Here is a 7399-nt window from a genome sequence, read left to right on the forward strand (position 1 = left end):
AAAAAAAAATGATTTTCCCAAAATAACATGATTGATTCTACAAAACGCTCTTTGCCAATTACAAATCTCTACTTTCATTCATTTTGGGGGTGTCATATTCAATGTTACAGCATTTTTCGAAACTTTTCTAACTCAAATATTAGGTATAATTCCCAAAAATGAGGATCAGGAACTTAAATTACAAAAATATGGAACATGGAATGTAATTTCTAAAGTGTCCTTTCAAGTCTTGTCCACTTTTCAACATTACCAACACTGGCATTAAACTCATTTTGATATAGTGTGTGAAACTATAACTACTCAAATCATGTGAATGCCCATTTTTGATGTTGATTTCATTTGATGTGACACTTTCATTGAGATGGGCAGACACTGATCAGATTATGTCTTATTTTAACACAAAATGGTCACCCTCAAGACATTTTAGAATCTACCTAGAACTAGGCATGGGCCGGTTACTGGTTTCCATCTATAACATTATCGTTTCTGTGCTTTGAGCCATTTTTTATGATTGTTCAAGGACAGAAAATGCAGTTTAAAAATCCGTCTCCCTGCCAGTGTACATTTTTCATTTGCTGCATGTTATCATACCATCAGAGTCTTAAACTGACCCATGCCTAACAAGAACTGTACCGGTTATGACAATGTCCCAGCCTCTCTGGCTCATATCACCTCCAACAACCTGTGAAGTCGGCAAAAGTGGAACATGTGATTTCGAGTTCCTTAGTAAATTCAAAATGCAAACTTCCCATTGACTTTCATTTTTATAATTCGTTTTGGGTGAAATAGGCCACGCCCATTTTCACTAATCAATATACCACTGTAGGCATGCGTAATCTTTGCCTTCCCGGTTACGCATCATATGCTTTACCACCCCTGAGTGTAGGCTGCAGTACCAGTTTTACTTAAAAAAAATACTAATATACTTTATGATTCTAAGTTGAGGTGGTTCGGACATCTGGTAAGCATACCTCACTCGGGAGGTGTTCCGAGCAGGTCCGGCTGAGAGGAGGCCTCGGGGAAGACCCAGGACTAGGTGGAGATATTATATCTCCAACCTGGCCTGGGAACGCCTCGGATCCCCCAATTGGAGCTAGTTGATGTGGGTCGGGAAAGGGAAGTTTGGGGTCCCCTGCTGGAGCTGCTGCCCCCACGACCCGACACCGGATAAGCGGATGCAGATGGATGATTACAGTAGGGTTCCCAGCACTGTGGCACTGGGATCCAGCCCTCTCGGGCTTGGACCCCTAATTATAGAATTTCTACCTGATTGTTGGACTACTGAAAAAATCAGTCTTTCAGATGATTAGATTGATTTCTGAAGTCCAAACTGTTGGTTGCCTTTCAGTTTGAACAGTTCCATGGACCATACTGTAAAGATTTTAGTGTTATTGCTATTTTGGATCAAAGCTGTCTGCGGCTCCACATCTGAATTTTTCATCTTACTTTCAGTTCCTATAGAACTGGACCAAGTTGTCCTGGCTTGTGTGTGTGGCTGTGTAATTGGCTGAACACAAAAAAATGAATTTTATGAAACTGTGTTTATATATATATTTTTATTTATTCCTAACACTACAACACAAATGCTATCCACATTACTGCTGAGCACTCACCTAAAGTCACCAGTACTTGCAGTCAGTATCATTTATTTGTTTCCTTAATTAGATTTTGGGTGAGAGATGAGAGATGTGAACCAGAAACCTTGCAGTTCAGCGCCCCAGTGTTATCTTTTAATGTCATGTTTTATGTTTATCTGTAAATTATGATGTAGGTGAATAGCGTGACATTAAAATTCCACATGACATCACTGGCACTCTTACACAATACATTGTAATTACATAATAGAGTCTCTGTTACCCAAGTTGAAAGATTTGAATTGCTTGTAAACAATTATGTTGTAAACCAATCGGGTGTTAAATCAGCTGGGAAGCCTTCGTTTCCCAGCATGCTCTGGGTCCGCCTGGCTCTTGCAGTCGGTGAAAAGCAACAGCGCCGCCTGCGTCTCAGACCTGCGGCCGCCTCGCTCTCGTGAGATCATCGTTGCCCACGAGTGCATGACGTCAGAGCAAGTCGGGATCAAGTCGGACACAAATCTAACCGGCATGCAACGGGCGCCGATCGCCGGGGATTGATTCTGCACAGACCTGGTTCACCTCGAACAAGCCCGTTCTCAACCGGGATGGCTGCGCCCATAACGGCAAACCCAACGAATCGTTGCAGATCTCCAAGACCAATGGGTGACGTAACACATCCTCTGTCCATTATTATTAACTTGCTGTCTATGCATGGGACCTTCAGGTACAGAAACCTGAAAATCCTAATTTGGGGGAAGAGAAGAGGCAACCTGGGTGGACCACCACAGAACTCTATGATAGGCTCTACTGCCTGTAAAACATTCTTTATAAACCTGAATATCACCCTTAATAACCCTTTAACACCCACCACCATGAATACAAAGTATTTTGAAGGTTGCAGCCAAATGTTCTGCTGTGTATGAAACTTGGATTCTTTTTTTACAACAAAGCATTCTTTAGACAGGCATTACAATGAATGTTAAAAAAAAGAGAGTCTTGTGGAGGCAGATTTCTTGGCCTTGGATTTTTGAATTGAATTGAGTGGCTGGAGAGTTCTCTGCAGCACTGCAGTACAATCGACTTAGTGGAAAACCACAGTTCATTTGTGTAGATCTGGATCTGTTTTTGAAGCCAAGTCTGTGAATTCTTGGAATGCACCACGATGAGAAGAAGTCCATGAGTCGAGAAAGCAGTCAAGACGATCAGGTTGTAAACAAACACTTCGACAAATTGTCCCTTCTGGTTTGCTTGGGGCTAAAAGCCAGCGATCAAACCTATAACATTGTTAGGAATCCCTCATTGGATGGCAAAACGGTGTGCACTCAACAGTCATTAGGTAATTACATCAGGTCAAAGTTGGAGCATTAAGTGGGTTTGACTGCTTTAGATGGATGCTGGGTAATGATTTTACTATTACAACTTTGTTCTCTCATTTGGGCTCTTCCTCCCAAAGTCAAAGGAAGTGTAAGCGAGCAGGTTGGGGAAACAGGACGGATCAGGAGGCAGGCGTGGATTGGCCGTCGGGAAGACCGGGAGATTTCCCGGTGGGACGGTCTGTTCGTGTGGGCTGAATGGTCCCCACGGTCGAAAACCGGCCCATGGAGTGGAAAGAGATCACAGGATTGGCCCACTGGTTTGTCTCTCGTCAGAAAACTGGCCAATTCAATTCCATTTCATTTATAGTATCAGCTAGCTAGACTATCTGTCCAATCTGAGGACTATGGTTACCTGGTCCTCAGATCTCTGCAGGGTACACCCAGACAGCTAGCTAGACTATCTGTCCAATATGAGTTTTTTGTTGCACTAAAACAACTTTTGAACACACACATTTTCCACCAAAACGTCTCGGGTTACGTATGTAACCTTTGTTCCCCGAGATAGGGGAACGGCACAGCCTATGAGGATTGTTATTGGTTTAAAGATATGCCATTACACCAGAGCACTTTTTTTTCCCATCCCGGAACGATATGTGGACTAGACTTCTGTTCTGTTGGGGGGCTCTAGGTGAAGTTTGGAAAGCCGCTGCCGTTCTTCTTCTCTTCAGGATTTAGCAGCATACTAGAACACATTTTATTCTTCTGTGTACAACAATTCTGAGAAAACCTCAATTTAGAAAACTATTATTATTGAAAACTCTTCCAATTGCTTGGCTTATGGCGTGTGAGTGTGTGGTAGCAACATAAAGATAAAGATGTGCCCAAAGGATGGAGATGGAAGAGAAAATGCAAAAAAGGGAGTGTGTCTTAAGCCGAACAAATGGATAAAAGGCAGCTCCTAGCCTGCAGCCATGCAGTTGCAGTGTTCTGGTTCATCCCATAATTTACTCGTTATTGCTTTTATGTTCCCCTCTCTCTCTCTCGCACCCAAATCACGATGCAGATTTTCTCACAATAGAAGGTGTGACGATGCAAATCCAGCAGTGCGGTGCAATCTTGGTCCTAAGAATGAGTGTGTCTCCTGCTCTTTGGAGAAAAGAAATCTCACATGTACTTGTTTTTGGTATGGTGTCCCATCCGTTATCATGGAGGGGCCGGGATTAAGGACCTATACTGGGTTTCTGTGGGGTCTTAAAAAATCCTAAATGATCAAATTTAAATTTTAGACCTTAAATATTTGCTGAAGTATTGTGTTCTAGGTCTTAAATAAACACCTTTGTTGACGCTTTTTATCGATTTAAAAAATGTTCTTACTTTTTTGTTCCTTTTTTCAAAACTTTTGAAGCTTATTTCAATGCTTGTCACCTTTTTTTTAATCATTTTTAACACTAAGTAACACTAACTTATTAACTTTAGTTTATAGTTATTTTTGCAATTTATGGTCAATAAACCTAATTTATAGGAAATTATACCTTTACAGCATTTGGATAAACAAATTGAAGTGTTTTGAAATAGTATTGAGTAAAAGTTGACATATTCCAGTCTGTGATTATCCTTCAACATCCATTCCTTTAATTTTAGTCTAAATAATTCCTAATTTCTGCTTTTCTAACTCAAACATTAGGTAGAATAGCCTATAAATGAGGCTCATTGAACATAAATTCCAAAAATAACTGTTAAACTAAAATCCATGTGTCAAAAGTGTTGAAAAAAGGTACAAATGTGCAAGAAAAAGTGGAAAAAGATCCATAAAAGGCATCAACAAAAGTGTTGATTATTAGTGTGGGTTGACAACACAAGGGTTAAAACCAACACCTCTCCTCCCAAACCCCAAACCAACCCATCCTGGTCTCACACAAATCCGTGAAATGATCATGAACTGGAAAAGCATTACGTGGTTATGGCACAGAATCTGTGAAATTGGAAAAAACAACGCCAAAGTGAAGTCAATGGGAAGGTGACATAGCGTCTATGGTAGTACGGTTAAGGTTAGGTTAGGGTTAGGGTTAGGGAAGGGTTAGGGAAGGGTCCAACACAGGACATTCACCCAGGAAACTGGGGAGCGTAACCAACCGTCCAATTTGTCCCGCATGTCACAGAACTGTAAGCCATCAACCATCATCTTTTGCTTTTCCCCATATTTTAGCTGTTTTTTTCTCCGCTTTTTTTACATTCATAGCCTAATTTTTATTTTACATTACATTATACAGCATATTTTACATTGTACAAAAACTTTTTTTTTAGAAATTTTGTTTCTTTTTTTCTCATTTCCTCCGAGGTTTTGTCACTTTTTTTAAATGCCATAAAATTCAATAAAACAAACATAACTCAGTGAAAGTAATCATTAATTTTACCTGAAGAACATTGTAAGGCATCAATGTTCTTTTTAAACAAACAAACAATTCATTTAATAAAATAATAAATACAGTAATGTATAGTATTTGTATCTTATTCTAGGCCCTATTATTCAAATAATGAAATTTAAAAAAATCATAAATTAATTTTTTTTATTGCTTTTTTGTTTTTTATGTAAAGAACTTTGAATTGCCTTGTTGCTGGACTGTGCTGTAGAAATAAAGTCGCCTTTCCTTATGATCTCCAGCCTGCAATTCGGTCGGCACCCAAAAACCTGGATTGGGTACCAAAACCCTGTCTGCATTTAAACACCTCATCCCATCCCATCATCCCACCATTTTCAGCTACATAGCTGTTGAATGACCAGCATCTTGCGGATAGCGAATGGTGGTCGGGATTTTCCCAGTGTAATGTTCAGAGTGGCACTAAATCGATTTTCCTCACAAAGGTCAGTTTACTCGTCCCGGTGTGTCCCACTCAGCCTCTGCAAACAGCTGGATGTTGTCTCGGTGGCTCCGCGGGAGCTTTGTCGAGACTGAGGAGACACGACTTCGGATGAGACTACACATCTACAAGAGAAAACCTGAGGTGGACTTGGAAAGGTGTCATAAAAGAGCATAAAAGCCAAATCTTTGTGAAACAAAGCTGTTAGATAATTTATGCTATAATCATGATAATGGCACTTTTGAATGCCATTCAATATATGTACCTTTTTTTTCTTCTTTTAACCCTTGTGTTGCCCACGTTTTTCCACTTTTTTCCACATCTTAGTTTTTTTACAGCTCATTGTGGTATTATTTTTGAAGTTTTTGAGGTTGTTTTTTCTTCTTTTGTGTTGCTTGTTTTTGAGCCTTTTACCCTTTTACCAATATTTTTGCCACTTTTACATTTGATGCCCCCCCCCTTATTCTTTGAATTCAGGACACTAAACCTCATTTTTAAGTTTGAAAAGCAGAAATATGACATCAAATTAAATACAAAATCCCAAGGTTAATGAAAGTAATGTACTGAATTTAAATTTTAATTGAGAAGAGGATTAAATGGAACCGTCCACGTTCATTTGACCCCGAAGACAACAGGGTCGAGGGTTAAGCAACACTGCCCCATTCATAGACAAATTGGAGCCTACTCTCTGTCTGTCTATTCATTTTGTCATATTTTGCTTTTCATATTTCATCTACCAATGCATCGAGGGCTGGGTTGTACACCTGGTAGTCCTCGGTGCAGCGGCCGCGGGCTCACGGGACTCACTGGAGAGATCGGTCAGCGCTAATTTTCAATGTTTGTCACTTTTTCGACGTGTTCAACACTACGTAACACTAACTTATTAACTTCAGTTTTACAGTCATTTCGGGAATTGATGTTCAATAAACCTCATTTATAAGAAATTATACCTAATGTTTGAGTTAGAAAAGCAGAAATTAGGACTAAAATGAAAGGAATGGATGTTGGAATATGTCAACTTTTCCTCAATACTAATTCAAAACCACTTCAAACGCTATAAAATTGAATGAGACGCCCCAAAATGAATGAAAGTAGAGATTTGTACTTGGCAAAGAGCGTTGTGTGGAATCATTCATGTTATTTTGGGGAGTTAAAAAGAACATTGATATAGGACAACATGAGGACAACATGAGGACAACATGAGGACAACATGAGGGTTACAAAGATGGGATGTTTGGTTAACCCTTTCAGTTATAAAGTGGGACAATACGTTGTGTTAGTCATGGTCCATTCAGGTCACTGCTGCTTTTTAAAGACCGTATTTGGCAATGTTTGGGATTGTTACACAAATATTAAATATGTACATAAAGCGAGCACATTTCTCCGCTCACGTGAAAAATAACCCTTTAGAAAGGATTCAAAGTTTGCAATTCATTTTTCGCAATCATGCAATTAATCAAAATAAATATTGACAGCCTTAGATTATATCTCATGTGGAGACACAGTGACCTGTAGTTTTTTTTGTATATTTTAGTATGGTTTAGTATTTTATGTGACTCTCAGCAAATCATGGCACTTTAGAGTATGTGAGAGAGAGAGAGAGAGAGAGAGAGAGAGAGAGAGAGAGAGAGAGAGAGAGAGAGAGAGAGA

The 7399-nt window shown here is 39.6% G+C and overlaps 1 protein-coding gene across 2 annotated transcripts in view; it reads left to right on the forward strand.

Annotated features, from left to right (window-relative positions):
- rbfox1 (RNA binding fox-1 homolog 1) overlaps positions 1-7399 on the forward strand; it is a 257014-nt gene that overhangs the window by 135860 nt on the left and 113755 nt on the right. The window lies entirely within an intron of this gene.

This window comes from Etheostoma cragini, chromosome 15 (genome assembly GCF_013103735.1).
Source record: "Etheostoma cragini isolate CJK2018 chromosome 15, CSU_Ecrag_1.0, whole genome shotgun sequence".
NCBI classification, from domain to species: domain Eukaryota; kingdom Metazoa; phylum Chordata; class Actinopteri; order Perciformes; family Percidae; genus Etheostoma; species Etheostoma cragini.